Source organism: Hypomesus nipponensis, chromosome 10, assembly GCF_054491055.1.
Source record: "Hypomesus nipponensis isolate SF chromosome 10, ASM5449105v1, whole genome shotgun sequence".
Lineage (NCBI taxonomy): Eukaryota > Metazoa > Chordata > Actinopteri > Osmeriformes > Osmeridae > Hypomesus > Hypomesus nipponensis.
This window is the reverse complement of record NC_140370.1, coordinates 5095342-5112239: the sequence shown is the minus strand read 5'-3', so window position 1 is coordinate 5112239 and position 16898 is coordinate 5095342. Positions and strand designations below refer to the sequence as shown.

Here is a 16898-nt window from a genome sequence, read left to right as displayed (position 1 = left end):
TAACTCATTCAAATCCACGGGGGATATAAAATAAGTATTTATAAAACTGTTAGTGTGTCAGTACATATCTGCCAAGATAAGTGGAGTGAATGACCACTAGGTCTTTGTTGAAAGTGAACTAGTTTACACTATATCAAGGTCCTCTGTGAGTTCATGTAGCCATTTGCATCTAAAAAGTAAAGAAAACCAACCAGGACTTTTTCATGGCTGAATTATCAGGTCATTTAAAAACTATACCCAACAAGGTGAAAAAAAGAGATCTTATTTTTGAGTCAGAAAATGTCATGAACTCTTATTTAAGATAACTCCCACAACTGCGGGCTGACCCTTGAACTTACCCCTCCTTGTCCCCCCCTCCCCTTTTTTCCTCCCTCTCTTTCCCCACACCAGTCCACTCCTCCTTTTGTTTGACCTCTCATCTACATAATTACATTACACTGCTGACAATGGAGGGAGAAAGGCAGGATTGAATCTACTTCCCTTCACAACATAATCCGGGCCAATCCTGATTGGTTCTTCCGGAGCCACTTATTATTACACGTGCTGTTATTTCGTGGTACAAAATCTTACTACTATTTTTGTATGTTCTAGCACTACCTGGAACATTCTTTAAGGTCACCAATTAGTCTAATTGGTCAGTTAAAAATGTTGATAATTTACTCTGCATTTCCATGGCATGAAGAATGTTATCTTCCTTCAACCTTTCAATACATATCATCGGCCCATGTGACACAAGTCACTTTCAGCATAAGGAAAGGCAGAATGAGATAGGTGATCAGGAAAGGGATAGAAAAAGCAACACATAACATGAATTAATGTCCTCTAAATGAGGTGCTTAAAGGCCATGTCATCAACAACAGTTAGGGTGAATCCTACAGCAAGTGACAGACCAAACACTTGAAACACTTCTGTACCTTCCATGGTTCCTCAACCACACAGTCCAAATGCAAAAAAAAAGAAAAATCTTCCAATACGTGAAGGAATCCTTATTTCAGGAATAGTCCATTTTGAAAAGGTAAGTCCTCCAGGGAAAAGAAAAGTAAAAGGATATCCAGGCAGATAAATAGTTTATTTCTGATCTGACATTCCTTAAGCCACCAGTTCCTCAGTCCTAGTACTCCACACTAAAGGCAGACAATCCTGTTCCTCTTCTCTCTACATCGGAACCCCTCTGCCTCTCTCTTTGACACACACACACACACGCGCGCGAGCACACAACCCTCCCCCTCAGTGCCTTGTCCCCTCCCCTGCTTGGTGCCATTTGCTGAGGAGTGAATCGACTGGGGGCTCATTCATCTTGGCCCTGCTGACCCCCTGTGGTGACAGATGCTCTTGGAGAGCCAGAGAGCTGAGGGGGAGACAAAGAGGTGGGCAGCATCTCCCTGCTGCCACACGGCGCACTGCCCCGACACGCGTGACCCCCCCCCCCCCCAGCCAGCCGGCGACCTGCAGCGCACCCCAATGGATGATCAAACACAACCACGGAACTATGAAAAAGAAGGAAAGTTTCCAAATCTATCACTCCCCTCCTTCTCCCCCTCCTCCTCTCTCTGTCTCTCTCCCCCTCTCTCTACCACACACCCTTTTTATTGGGGCTAATTTAGAGATAGGGCAAGCTTTCCAAAATGGGGACAAGAATGTCAGGTCAGATTCAGCAGTTTGTCCCTGTAGTTCAGGCATGGCTGGCTCGCCTGGGTTTGACCCCTCGCTGGGTTTTTACTCCTGCTATAAATACCAGGGGCTCATCTGTTCAGTATAAATAAACTGAGAGATGCACCGCAAATCAACAGGCGCAGGCGGGCAGATGTTAGGGATTACGGTTCATCATAGCCATGGCGACGTGTCTTATCGTGACAGTGGCTTGCAAAGAGAACAACGCTCTAGAGAGACTGAAGAGAGCTCTAGGAGAGCTCAAGTTAAGCAAAATAGACACAGGCAGACAGGTCTTCCTGAGCGACTTAACACAGAGCCCCCCCCTTACATTTATTTGCCAATGTTTGGTCACGTGAACAATGGGGGTCATTTTGGTTTGTTGTGAGGTACAGTAGTTATCAGATACTGCCTTGTTATCTGGGTGAGAGATAGTCCTATACTCTGCAAGTCTCTGGGGCATGACTCAGTGATCTGTCACCAACCTTCGAACATTTAACTCCACTGGGCAACAACAAACCTAGCGCACTGTCAAATCAAACTGTACATTCTGCTTGGATTCAGTGGCTGCAAAGTATATTACAGGCTGTGTTAATAATTGGCAGGAGCCCTATTTATGGAAGAAAATGAAGTGGAAATGTTCCCAAACATACTGTGGAGCTGGCAGTCTCTCTAAATTTTTCTTCTGTTTTTGTTTTTACTGGCTAATTAATTTCACTGTTAAGTAAAGTCTGCAAGAATTTGCCAGGTAAACAAGACAGGAAGAAGTAAACACAGAGGCACTTGACAGCAGAGCAGTAATGCTCCAACTCACAATGGAGTTGTGTTACCTAAGTCCCTAAATGAACCTGTGTGGACAATTTGTGTTTAATTTATTTGATATTCTTTCTGGTTTGCTACTAGAATTAAATAAATTGTTGTGTCCTGAAACGACAACTGAGGTTCATTCCATGGCCCTCTGTCAATAACAAAATGGTTTGCTTCACTAAACTGTGCAAAGATTTTCCAGTTCATTACCACAGATATAGTCAACAGTTGTTTTAATCTGGCCGTATAGCTCTTCTCACCCACTCTCAAATGACTATAGTGAGGTGCAGGCTGTGTGAAAGACAGCTATAAAACCTTAGACACCTTTGTCTTAACACCAGACTGAAGTTTGGCCGTGAAATTTGTCCACTTCTCCTTCCATTAGGCCACACAGTATGTCAGTGTGCGATAGCTACAGGGCTGACAGCTCAGTCAGCTTAGTGGGTAAAAGAACTGCCGTGTGCTAAGCACACAAGTCTCCTTAGGGATCAGCGCTAGAGGTAAAGACACTTTAATATTGTCGAACGGAAGGAGTATCAAGATTGATTCTACATCAAATCACATTGGCAGCAAGTTCAACTCTGGAGGAAAAGGCCTGCCACCTTGATTTATGCTTCAGCCCCTGACTTTGACACAGGCTGTTTTAAATAGCCCATTTGTAAGATAGAGATAATGAGCAAAGCCCAGAGGTTTCTTTGCCCTGAAAATAGGCACGGAGGAAAACAAAAGAGCCCTGCGTGAATGGCGGCCCGCCCCCCGAGCCCATCCTTCACCGCTGCATTGAGCTCCCGTCAAAGGGCCCCGACAAAGGGGAAGTATCCCTTCCACCACCACCTGAGGAAAGATGGGGAGGGGGGGTCATGTGACCGGGCCAGAGGAACTGGGGGGTCTTGGGAGATGTGCCCCCCCCACGCACCCCTCAACCTCCCGGACCTCCTTCAGATTCCCACAGGAGTGCGTCTTTGTTGTGGCTCAGCCCTGACTCGGCAGTTTATCAGGACCCATGCGTCTGAATGGATCAGCTTGACCTCCACACTGCTCTCCTCTCAGCGGGCCACCGGCAGGGGGGCTGTAACTGACTAGCCATTATATCTAGACTCTGACAGAAACGTTTGAAGATTACAAGCGGCCAAACTGGCCTCACATGCCCTTTTCCCTGCTATTAATAAAGATACTGGCAAGCCAGTAAGAGGTTGCAAGTAGGGGACCGACAAGGAAGCCAAGAAGATGTCTCAGGAGTGAGTGATGGGTGTCAGGTGGGAAGGCGAGCGACATGGAACGGAGGAGTGGAGGTGTTAAATGTGACAGGCATGTCGGAAACTGACCATAGGGGGAAACAAAGAAGTGGCTGAACAGCCAAGGGAAACAGAAAGAGAGACAACAAGGATCCCCCATGAGAACCCGCAGCAGCTTCTCCGTGCTGGCTGATGGTGTGAGGACTCGCGCTGTCTTTTACCACGGGCAGGGGTGGCGGGACCCTGTTCTCGTTTCCTTCTGAGAGTACAACCCCCCCCCCCCCCCCCCCCCCCAAAGCCCCCCACATCCCTCAGCCCGAGCCCACCACACGACCCACCCCCCCCCCCCCCCAGCCCCACCCCAGCACATTAGGACTGCCCACTGGGCCCTGAAGTGCAAATCGTCTCTAGCGAGGATAGCAGATGAGCAGAAAGCTATTCAGGACCTGCCACAGGGCCACACAAACAAAAGGCAGCATTCCTGCTGAATGCCATTGCTGAAGTCGGCGGCAACAGAGAGAGAGAGAGAGGAAGAGCGAGAGAGAGAGAAAGAGAGAGAGAGAGAGAGAGAGAGAGAGAGAGAGAGAGAGAGAGAGAGAGAGAGAGAGGGGGGGGGGTGGTGGGAGGAAAACATGCCTGGGGCTGGAGGGCTATAAAGGGGGTTGAACCACAGGGTTTAAGGCCTGGTGAGACTGGGGGTCTTGGGGCTGTGGAGGTGCGGACAAAAGGAGCATTTGGGCAGATGAAGAAGTCATCATCATTAAGCCACTGGAAGTTTACTGTTCAGTTATAAAACTCATTTCAAAATGAGGGAATGGGTTTGTGGGAGAAAAAAGCCTGCAAGGGGGTAAGGGGGGGCCGTCCAGTGTGGGCCGGTGGGACTGTGGGGCCAATTCATTAAGGGACAGCCTGCTTTTGTGTTCTCCCAGGTTGATTGGAGTGGTGACCTTGTCACAAACTCTGGCCCACTGGATGAGTTTAAGGGCAAGTCATTTAACCTTCAACTAAATCCCAGCCATAGACAAAGGCCAGAATCATTTATTAACAAAGGTCACCTAGACACACATTAGATGCATGCTGAATACCAAGAAAAGCTCTCCTATATAAGAGTTACAGAATAAAGTTTGAAAAGCCAAGATAGACAACCTCTATTTATTTGTCAGTATTGCTGTTGTATCGTTGATGTAATACAAAACACTGTTTTACATACAATTTGTGAAAGAGGCTGACATATCCATAAGAACAATTACTAATTAATTTAGCTGTCTATCCATGTTAACAAATATTTTAACAAATAATAATACTTTTACTATTGAAAGTCTTATAAGTATAGTATTTCAACTACATTCAGTTAGGCATATGTCTATCTAAACTAATCTATCTTACATTTCTCCTTGAATGAAGCATTGTCAGTTTATATGATAATTCCAAATAGGATCATATTTTAAACCTTGGATGAAAATCACTTTCTCACTTCAGTACCTATTTTCCATTTAGAAAAGATTACACTTTAGAACAAACTATTTGTAATCAACTACATACAAATAATACATATCAGTATTGGCGGTTTTTATGTCTGGCAGAATGAGTGATGGTTTACAATGCTGTTCATCGCTGTGCAATAAAATGGAAGGCCTACAAGTGAACCCAATCAGCATTTTACAACGTTGGCCAGGGTTGAACACCAGTTCACCTCCATGTGAACCAGAGCGAACACAGGACTGTAAGGACATTATTTTTTCTTTCAATTATTCAAGTCTGCCATTTTGCATTAGACAACAATCAGATGTATTCTATACAGTACTGTCAACAGTGATGCTGGTCCAGAGATGCAACAGTCGAGGGCAATGGAAAAAGTTCTGAGAAAATAAGGCTATCTACTGAAAACATCCATTAAGCACATTCGGAATAACAAACAGCATGTCTTAATTGGCTACACTGTTAGGGTCCTGAAACCCCACACTGAAGAGCCCAGTTTATTCAAATGGCCGGCACCACATACTGTCTTCATTCTCATTCGAATGAGAGAGTTAAATGCTCCAGAAAATGTGTTTGAACAAAAAAAGCACGACAAAAGTTCTCCACGTTTGACAACATGCCGACGAGGCAGGATGTCGGTTAAGACTGAAACGTGGGTCTTCCCGTTGGTCACAATCACAGTTCACATCTGCATGCGGGCATCTGGTCAGACAGATCACCCGGGTCAGCCCTTTGAGGTCATTGGCCCTTCATGGTTACTTAGAGCAGGATTACATACGGCCCTTGAATTGCTGTTTAGACAGGCCTATTGGTTATGGGGTGTAAAAAGGAGAATCCTCTGAAGTCGTGTCTCATCAGCGGGTGGAGGGTGGGGGGTGGAGGGTGGGGGTTGGAGGGTGGGGGCTGGAGGCTGGGCATTGGAGGGTAGGGGGTGGAGGGTAGGGGTGGAGGGTGGGGGGTGGTTTGGATGGGGCCAAGCCATCCAAAACAGTCAGTGTTATCAGATGACAGAAGCGGGGAACAGGGGTCGAGTAGCGTTTTCCTGGGTCTGGTTGGGCCATGCCCCTCCACCCCAGCCTCATCAAATGACGGTCACGCAGGGGTGGTGGTGACATGATAGGTACAACACATCGTCTCCAGGTCTGCTTGGTCACAGACACAGGTGTCCAGACAGAAGTGAAGCTTTCAATCAAACAAAGAGTCTAATCGACAAAGACTTTCCACATCTGTCATCAAGTCATGTAAATGCCTTTGATGTTTCATTTTTAAATAAGATGATGGCCACAAATGCCAAAATAAAACCCCATACATAGGATCTAATAGCTGACCACGGGACCTTCCTCGAGGAATAGTAAAATAGGCACGACATTTAACTTGATACAGTGAGCATCACTTCAGAAAACAAGCAGCAAGTCATCAGAAAAGAGATCCTGCTGTGCCAAAACAAGAGGGGGCAAAACAGTCCTCACAATAGGACCCCTCCACCCTTCCCTTCCCCTCCACCCTTTCCCTCCACGAAGACAAGATCTCAGCCACCTTGAATTCCGTTGAGTGACACATTGACAAAGAAGGGCCCTTAGTGTTTGGAGGAAGGACTTCTTTACAGGGTGATCAGCTGTGTCCATCATGCCCCTCTTCCTGACCCCAGGCCCTCTCTACCGCATCAGCGCTCACCCCCTCCCCACCCCCAATTAATAAGAGCCAGGTTGCCCCCGGTGACGCCTCCCCCCCCCCCCCCCCTGCTAAAATCCCATCAGTCCACCACAGCCCGGTGAGACCCACACCAGCAGGACTCTTTTGGCCTTTAAATGAGACAATGGGCGCTGGGACATCCTTTGTCAGGGGCTTGATGCCGACACAAACCTCACTGATGAGACAAGTGACAGTAAACCTATTCAGGCCCGGCGCCTCTTCATCTGCATTGATCCCCTGAGAGACGAGATCTTTCCCGGCAGATGTGCCAGCTGCACGGGGCAGTGCCGAGCTGGGCTCAGTCATCCACGGAGAGCACCAGATAAAGACGTCTGTTAATTAGTTACTGAGTTGATGATGCTGGTGAGGTCACTTTGACCTATACTACACTAAAGAACAATCCACAGGTTGAGATATCCACTTCCCTTTTGGGCTTTTGTTAAACATTCTCCAATGTTGTTCAACTAGAGCCAGTTGTGGCAGGATACGCAAGTCAGGTAATTCTTTGCTACAGTATGCCAAACAGGATTTTCAAACTCAAAATGTTGAATAGCATCCAAGTTTCATGAAACTTGAATGAACTGAATCCATCATCAATTAAATGGTATAAAGCCTACTTTTAAGGAAAACAACAATAGCCCACGACACTGACTGTCTTCCAAACTTAACAAACAAGATGCTTTCTGAGAGAGGATCAACCTGTGCTCCTCCCTGGTCAATATTTGCTCTTTTTCTTATCAAATGTAGAGAGCAGGGAGTCTAGAAGCTTGCTGCAACTAGGAACATTTTTAGACCAAACTAATGACATATCTGTGTGTGTGTGTGTGAAGGGCTTTATCAAAAGAAAAGGCTTTCTCACACACAGCTCTTTCCTCTTACTCCCCAGCGCTAACCCTCTGCCCTCCTCATTCACACAACACGGAGATAGCCTCACAAACCTGACCTGCCCATTCATCCAGATCTACCGGTTGCTTCAAACCAGGAGCATTTCAGTGATCCTGGACATGAGAGGGAGGGGAGAAGCTGCCATTTCTGGGAGAGAAAGCCCCCTCCCAGTGAGGAACTCTGTTCTGAAGCTACACAGGCCTGGCCGGGCTGGGTCCTGGTCACCCTGGCCTTGGACACACTGTGACAGCCTAAGAGGCCTTCTGCCAAAGGCCATCTCCCCCACAGGCCCTGGCAGACTGACACCACTATGACCTTGGGCTTTAGTTTTCAGTACACATTGGGACAGAGAGAGAGAGAGAGAGAGAGAGAGAGAGAGAGAGAGAGAGAGAGAGAGAGAGAGGCAGAGAGGAGGGGGGGCAGTCAATGTGTAAGCATGGAGAGGGGAGAGGGAAATAGAAATCGAGGGAAAAAAAGAGAAAACGAGAAGATTATAGAAAGAGAAACGAGAGAGTGTGTGTTGTTGTTGGGAATACTTTAGTTTGAGTAAGTGGTGCTTTTAAATAGAAAGATGGGCCAAGCAAATGAAAAACAGCTCTAACATGTTGACCCTTCTGTAAACACACAGTTCAGCTGAGACCATAGTGACAACCACCTCCTGGCTGTCAAACCACACAGCCAAAAAGCTGTGATTTCTAGGTATTTGTTTTTGCTGGGAGGAACTGGAGTTTTAAAAGTTGTTATCTCAAGCAACCTGAAACAGAAGTGACTATCATTTTTTCAACATTAATAATTTTAATATCAATGAGCAGAGGATAAAAATGAAGAGAATAGGGACACCCAGAAACCCCTGTGTTCCATTAATCTCATAAATTGCCCCTCTGGGCACATGCTGTGCTCTAATAAAACAAGTGTACTGGAAAAAATATTTTCTGGCTGCAGGTTTTGTTCCTTAGGCATCTGTGAACAGTGCGAGTAATGTACAGACTGACAGAACACTGTGTTCCAAAACTCAAAACACAACTTCTGGCTATACTTATTTTACTACTACTTAGCTACCATCAGTAGCTCTTTAAACCCACATTTAAACTGTCGCTGCAACGGAAAATACTTTTCCATTCATGTGCTCAAACAGACACATTCACATCACTAAGATAGTGATCATCAATGTCCCATCAGAGACATTTGTGTAGTAGGGGTCTCCCTGATGCTACAGCAGTGAAACTGCTGATTAAGAAACTTTAATTGTTCTTCACCTTCGCAGACAAAATGTACACACCCACAAAAAGCATTTTCTTTTTTTTTTATATCTTGAGCTAAGATTTACAAACTTGAGCTTGGCAGTGAAAATATTCAGTTTGGACAATATTCATGTATTTTTTTCTGATGTGTGGATTGTGTGGATTTAGAAATAACTCAATACAGGAAGTAAACGAGATAAGAGAAAGAGCTCGAGTGTTCTACTGACCATCTATGTGAGGTCATTACAGCTGCACAAAAAGACCATCCGTCTCCATCAGCTGTCACTTCATGTCACCTCACTATGAAGCCTCATCTTACTATACTGTACAATGATCACATTAATATCACCAAATATTTTCATTATGTTCCACAATAGGATATAATGTTCATTTATTTAGCAGACGTCTTTATCAAAGTGACATACAAATAGTGCCTACAGTAAGTGCATCAGTTAGTCAAGGACCAGAGGTGCACAACAATAAACGTATTTCAGTAGTTAGTGCCAAGGAAGGGTGTACTCTGTTTGTATTCTTACCAGACAGCTTACAACAATTACTTGATAAACTACAATGATGGGTTCACATACAGTAAATGATGCATTCTAAACCATGGTGTTTTTTGTAACAGCTTTGTCATTTTAGACTTAGCGTATGGCTCTGTTATAAGGCAGTCCGCATGGTAAAGGTTATACCAGGACACGTACAAACTGTCAGCCTCCCCTCCTTTTGTTTTGGACGTACTCCCTGACGAATGACTTGGGGACACAGGGAGATAAGCTCCATTCACTTCTGCCAGAAGAGTCTTCCAGCTTTGATCCCATCTGATCCATGGAAGGGGGGAGGGACCCCTCCTCTGGAAGGCTGCCGGGGTCGGGGGGGGGGGGGGGGTTTGGGAGAGGTCAGAGGCTGGAGAGGTGGAAGGAGAGCGGGAGGGAGGGATGTGCATGGAATTCCGACGATGACAGATAAAGGCCTGTCTTCCTCGTGGGGCTCTAGATAACCAGCGGGACAACAGGAAGTGACATCAATCAACGCCTCACCGCTCTTCTCCCCAGGCTTCCCTCCGACCCGGGCCAGGGCGTTCAGGTTGGAGGCTCAGCTTTAGGTTGAAGAGCCTTTTAAAGGAACGGTGAGTTCTAGCTCTCTCTCTCTGGAGGTTCCACCCCTGCATCAGAACAGCGTGTCCACTGGCAGAGCTCAGAGAGGAGCTGGAACTGCCAGGTTTTGGTCCACAGAGCCTCTCTTCTTCCCGTAATTCTTTCCTCAGTAGCTCATAAACACCTGGGTGTGAAGTCGATTCACACTCAAGAGCACAAATTCACAGTCATAGATTTAAGGCAGACCTATCCCGTTTGATTCTTTTTAATAAAAAATGGCGTCGTGTGATTCTATCTAAGCAGAGGCATTTTCTTCAGAAGGAACATCTTTGAGATTTATTACTGAATGTTAAGTTGACACTCAAAATAGGTTTCACACTAAACACAGGGACATATGTTTCATTTCCAGATGAAGAATTGGCCATAAACAAACATGTCACGTGTGAAGAACTCCATGTTACTTTCCTTTCTGGAAAAAATAAGATATAGCAGCTGATGAGAGGGAGACTTAAGGCCCCCCCCCCCAGTGGAGAGATCAATTCACATAAATGAAGGAGGTCAAAGACCTTTGACATCTACATTTATCCGGGGGAGGGGCACTGGCCTTTGTGAGATAGGCTTTAATGATCCAATTGTGCAACTATGTCATACAACCTCATACAGTACATACAGTTTGCTCATGTGACCCCCCCCCCCCCCCGACACACACACATTCACACACGCAAAAACACGTACGCACAGACATATCTTAAATCAAACCACCTTTCCAGCCGCCTTGTTTCATTTTCACTGCCTCCCACATGTTCCTCCCCTCCTCTCCCTCACATTCCCCCCATCCTCCCCTCCTTCACATCCTTCTTTCCAAACCTTATCTGTTGTCTCCTTCTGCTTTCATGCTGCATTTTTAGGTGGGGCTTGGACACAGGCAAGGCAGAAGGAGTCTGAATATGCGAGTGAAGGAAAATCCTTTCACTATTTCTAAGGAATGTTCAGTTTTTTTTGAACTTCTTGAATTCAATTAAGTTGTTTCTTGATAGATACAGCATAGAGCAGATATTATTGGCCACCAAAACACTAACATATATGATGGCCGTGGTTGCAGAAAACCGGGAAAGGATAGCATTTTAAATGGCAAAAGGACCACACGGATGATACAAATAGTTAGATTTAGAGTTAGAAGACCAAAAAGGTAGAGGAGGACAGCCTTTCAGACAGAAAGCAATTACCCATTGATCTGTCGCATCAGAATTTTGATTTGGGTCACGAAAGTCTTGAAATTTGAGTGAGAATGTCGCCCGGTACAGACCGCATAGTCGAGCGGCAACCATGTCTTCACGTCATGTCACAAAGTTCATAATTTTACAGTTTTACAGTCAATTCTACATCTAAAAAGTCAAGCAGGGCAGCTTTCAAGAGATATGGGAATTCTGCTTTTAGCCAGCCGCACAATGTTGTATTTCACTTCAATCTACACCAGAAACGTCAGGGAGGACTGCTTAATGTAGATATGAGCCTGATGACGATAGCCAGCATCTTGGATATTTTTTAACCGCGCCTGTTTCATTCGTCATTTGCCTGAGAAATCTACCTCTTTTAGCCAGGCTAGTTTTGCCCGATCACTTGGTCAGGCTATTTAAGGGTATCGGGGTCAAGTGACTTTGAGTATAGACAAGTGAAACGTAAATGTATTTGTCCAAAGGCAAAGAGCCTCATAAAAGTTAATTTCAAGCCCTGCAATCCAGTGGCCAGAGATATATGATGACCTGATCGACACTCCAAGTGTAATAGACCGGGGAGAAGTTCGTATTTTGCAACCGACATGCGCAGTTGAGCCTGCTTGACTGTTGTGTGACGTAGGGTGATAATTGGTCTATAATGGATTCTTGAATAGAATACTATTAAAGTCAATGAGTCAAACTAAGTCCAGTAATGAAATACGCATCTGCATATGGAGCATATCTGCAGCTGCCTATGCCACACTTCACAAAATGACATACAGGCAGAGGCTGTTGAGTGTAAAAAAAAAAAAAACATGCAGCAAAGTCTGACTGTTCTCATTCTGGTATATGGCACATCTGGCTATTACAAAGACTATCAGTGTCTATGTTTTCTTTCTCTAGTTTTACACAGGGCTGATAATGCAGATGGGATCCTGGCATTCTTGACCCCCAATAAAAAGGGAAGGTTAAAAGTTTACAGGCGTCCATGCAGAAGACGACAAGGTCTGCAGAACAGTGGAGAGGAAGCGCTTCCCAACACTGACGTTAGTGTCAGATACACTGAACCAATGTCAACTGCAGAGTTTTCTTTTTTATAACAAACCTCAGTTCCAATTCCAAACTGTTTTTAAAACACTTCATTCTTGTTCGCTTTAGTCCGGTGTGGTCAAGCGCAAAGCGATATTTCCTTAAATAAAATCTAAGGATTTTCCAGGAAATCTCCATGTCAATCCATTATTTACGAGGTCACAGCCACTTTAGCCACATTAGTCACATTACTCCAAACAGCTACAGATGCCAAAGCTTAACCAAAGCTCTGCATCAAATGATTAAATTACATTTCAGCTGCTGATCAGGTCTGGTCAACTAGATGTTTTTCCAGTCCAGCCTAAATACAGTTTCTCCCAAATTCAGTCTACCAACATGAGATCTGTGATTAGAATGAAAGGTTGCAACAAGGATCCTGTCAGAATGGTTTGATGAATGATGGCTATTTTAAGGGCCACCTGTTCTCAGAACCCTGTCAAATCTTAGTCCAATAGGTGTTAGGACACTGGCAGTGATTTTACCAACTAGCTTGGATATTGTCTCTCTCTGTTTCCCGGTAAAGCCAGCTCACTCTATTTAAAAAGATTGAACATGGTTGTGTAGATTGGATTTCCAATGATTTTGAAAATGACAAGGCTTTATTAAGATGAATTGTTCTTCTGCTGAAATCCTGTCCTGACTGATCATGTCCCTGCTGACCAAAGAAAACAGAGATGGAAACAGAGAGCTTCCTCTTCTCGATAATATTGGCAATCAATTGTTTTGGATGCTCTCTTGTTATGACATAGACTGCATAATTAAGCAGGCCATCACACACTAGTGTGTCATAACAGAACGTGATTGATGAGAAACTGTGAACAAATTCAAGCCAGGTTTTTAGAGCAAACACAATGTAGCAGCTTTTCCCCCAGTTGTTCAGTACAGACATAATCTTCAACTATAACAGGAGGACGTTAAGTCAAACTCATCATACAAACTGTAACCCTGGTAACAACTGACTAAAATAAGCATGGATTTGGAATAGTGCTCTATTTCACATCCAGGAGTGCCTTTCAATGCAAGAAATGTCAGGCAGCTTTGAGGCTATCTTTGTTCCTGACACTAGCTCTCTGGCAATGAGAAACAACTGCAGGAAAACAATGAAGCAGTACTGTAGGCAGTTTCTCTCACTGCCTACAGTACTGGCCTGCCAGAAAAGGCCTGCCTTCTCAAAGCTATTGATTTCCGGTATTAAAATCAAAGATTCAAAATTACATTTGGGCCATTTAAAAGTGTGGATTTCTATTTTTCTTTATTCACATACATTATTGAGAATGTTTTGTTCAGGTTTATGACTGAAGTAGCCATCAAACTTAGTAAATGCACAGTAAATAAACATTTTGTCATTCTACAGGTGTTTCTGAGAAAAACCACAACAAGTTTGCCGAGTCATGACCTGCGACTTGTTTAACTGAAGTTGGATGATTACGCAAAACATTGCAAACGACGAGTACTGAGAATTGAGTTTCTGGAATGACAGCCCCAAAATGGACAGTATGTAGGCAGTTGAGGGACTACATTCGTACAGATTGAACAACCTGCAGTTGATTATTCCAAATACAGCCTACCTAGATGGGTTAGGGTCGGAAACATAAATAGGCTAGGACTTAAAGCACAGACAAGGTGGGGGGGGGGGGGGGGGGGGGGGGGTGGTATGTCTCATTCAAGGCTACAGAAACCTGTCCAAAGGCTGAATCAGTGTCACCGGGACTTTACTTATCTCCTCCCCAGATTAACTTCCAATTGTTCCCAAGGAACAAAGGCCGGCCAGTGAGGAAGCCAGACCCCCGAGGGCCAGATGGCCAGTGCACAGAGCCCCCTGACCCCACAAGTCCTTGTCCTCACTGACAGCCTTGCACGTGCTCAGATGAGACAGACCACACAACCCAGGACAATTTCACATACTGTGTTCAAATGGGGAAAATTCTAAGCACATTTGGGAAAACCTGTCTGAATTACAGGAACCTTTTTGTCTGCTCAATTTGAGAAAGAGGTCATATTCAATAGTAAGAACTATGTTAATGATAAGAAATTGGTGAAAAAACTATGAAAAATACTTATTTCAGGACCACAGTTCAAATCCTAATATATTTACAGTATTTTATTTTGTGAAGACGCATTGCAATTGCACCCCATAAAACAAAACTATTTGGGGACAGCACTGTTTTTCCAGCTTCCAATTTCTGAGAGGCCCATTATGTTTCACAATGAATACCTCAATCAGAACTGACATTTATCCTGGTCCCTGCAGTGGCTGTGAACTTCTAACTTTCCCAGCAAGGGTTGGAGGTAGTAGCCTATGGGGGTCCTGTGGAGACACAAGGAATGTAACCTTCTGGGCACACAACATGAGGGACCACGGACTATAATCAGGTCAGGACAGATTTATAAAAGGTTCTAATTACAAGGACAGCTCACACAGCTCTTGGAACATGAGCCCATCTATTGTAATGTATTTAAACAACTCGTCAAATACTAATGCGTAATATATACACTGCCTACCCAGTTGTGACATCGTGTTTTTTAAATATGAACAACGATAGATTAGATTAGATTAAAAATTAAATCACACAGGTGAAATGCTACAATGAGACAGCTGAAAATAATACACATGATGTTGGCTACAGCCTCATTAACTTTGTTACGGTATATAGAAAGACAGGGATATTTTAAGTGCGTCATGGATGTGGACCCAACATCAAGATAGATTGTCCCCCCATCGCAGATTATACTAGCAATGATGCTTTCTATACATTTTACTTATGCGCATTACTATAGCGAATTTTACAGTTTAAACAGGCTTAAACAATAATCAAAATGATCTCAAAATAGAACATAATTTAGAAACCCCTCTATTTCATTGAAAGCACATATAAGTCATCACACGAACGGGCTCTTTTTTCGGAGAGATAATCACCTGCAACAGAGCCTCTTCAGAAATTTTGAACGCTCTGACGGTGAGACGAGTTCAGAAACATATTGGCTGAATGAACAGGCAGACTTCAATATATGTGCTAGCGCACGACTATCCTTCTACCTGATCAATACATTTGAAAGCAATATAATTTTTGCTTTTATTATTTTTTTTTTTATCTTACCTGTATTCAAACTGCAACTGGTAGCGCATTACTTCCATCACGGAATGAACGATTCTTTCGTCTACTTCTTTCCACTCCACAGTAGGCCTTTGCGGATATTTGTGCGCTGCTAAGCGTCTCTAGGGTCGAACTACAGAGGGGGAGCCTCCAAATGACGTCAATGAACTACTGTATGTAGCCTACTATGCTTACCTTTTGGCTGCAATGGGTAAATGGAACGTGTAGTTCTGTAGCCTAGAAGGAACACAAAGAGAACACAGCAAATCTTGAGAGAATAATACAAAATGCATCCTGGACCGTGAGCTTAACACCCCTGGCCCTCTGTCATATTCTCTCCCCTCCTCTATCTCTCTCAAACGCGTGTATTTACACAAGTTAAATTAAGACAGGATATAACTAACTCAGTAATTAAAATAAATTCACACGAATCGGACCCGTGTGAAATTTTGCTGAAAACCATGGCAACATCTCCCTCTGTCGGCAAAAGTAGCCTAACATCTGAATATCACTGTCACTGCATCGTTAAGCTGAGTTCATTGGGTGCTTTTTAAAACAGGCCCACGTATCGTTCTATATATATAAATAAATATATAAATAACTAGGGCTATTTTACTCATTCACAACTATTTCCAACCGAAATTGTAGGCAAATGTTTAGCTTAATGTAACTAGTTTATATTCTACTTAGCATAGGCTATCTCTTGATAGGCTATATCCACAATAGCCTACTATAGATGTATAAACAATGTTATGTGCCTAGGCCTACGTCTCTAAGCATTTATAAACAATTGAAAAAAGTTGTACTATCAAAATGTTGCATAGCCTAGCCTATTTCATTATTAATGCATAAACCTCAACGTCCCAACGCTATAACAGAGATCCCTCGCAGTCTCAGGTAGGGCCTACATTATGGGACCCAGCCATCCGACTCTCATACATGACCCGTCCCGTTCAATGTGTTTCTACCGATGTCCTAGCGTCCCCTATGATAGGCCTAAATAGTGCCCTTTGAGGACACAGGACTATCCACGTCAATGCCAGCCAACCATGCTCTCGCCATATGCTGTTTCAAGTGTCTGAAGACGGATTTTCAACTGCACTTTCATGTAGGCTAAAGATAGGACATTATACACATATTCTTATCCCACTCAAGTCTTCTTAAACTGATTTTTTTATTAAAAAACAAACAAAAAAACACTTTAATTTATATAGGCCTACCCTAAATCTCGAAAACATTCCGTGCGCCTTTGTAGTCCCTCTGCTGGTAGGCTAGTTAACTCAATTGATAAACAGTTTTTTATTCGCTATATTGAACTTTTTTGATTGCGTCTGTACGGTACTGTATTATAATGAAGTTGAATGTCTTTCAAAAAGTGCGTGTCGAACCGAAACACTAATGAACTGTAACA

The 16898-nt window shown here is 44.0% G+C and overlaps 1 protein-coding gene across 6 annotated transcripts in view; it reads right to left on the bottom strand.

The window, feature by feature from the left end:
* greb1l (GREB1 like retinoic acid receptor coactivator) overlaps positions 1 to 16898 on the bottom strand; it is a 41057-nt gene that overhangs the window by 23173 nt on the left and 986 nt on the right. For 2 of the 6 annotated variants that reach the window (XM_084707383.1, XM_084707389.1), the window contains exons 1-2: positions 15491 to 15671; positions 14608 to 14700 (exon numbers count right to left, since the gene is read on the bottom strand). The gene's annotated coding sequence lies outside the window, so the exon portion shown is untranslated. The other 4 variants (XM_084707386.1, XM_084707385.1, XM_084707384.1 and 1 more) reach the window with 4 other exon arrangements.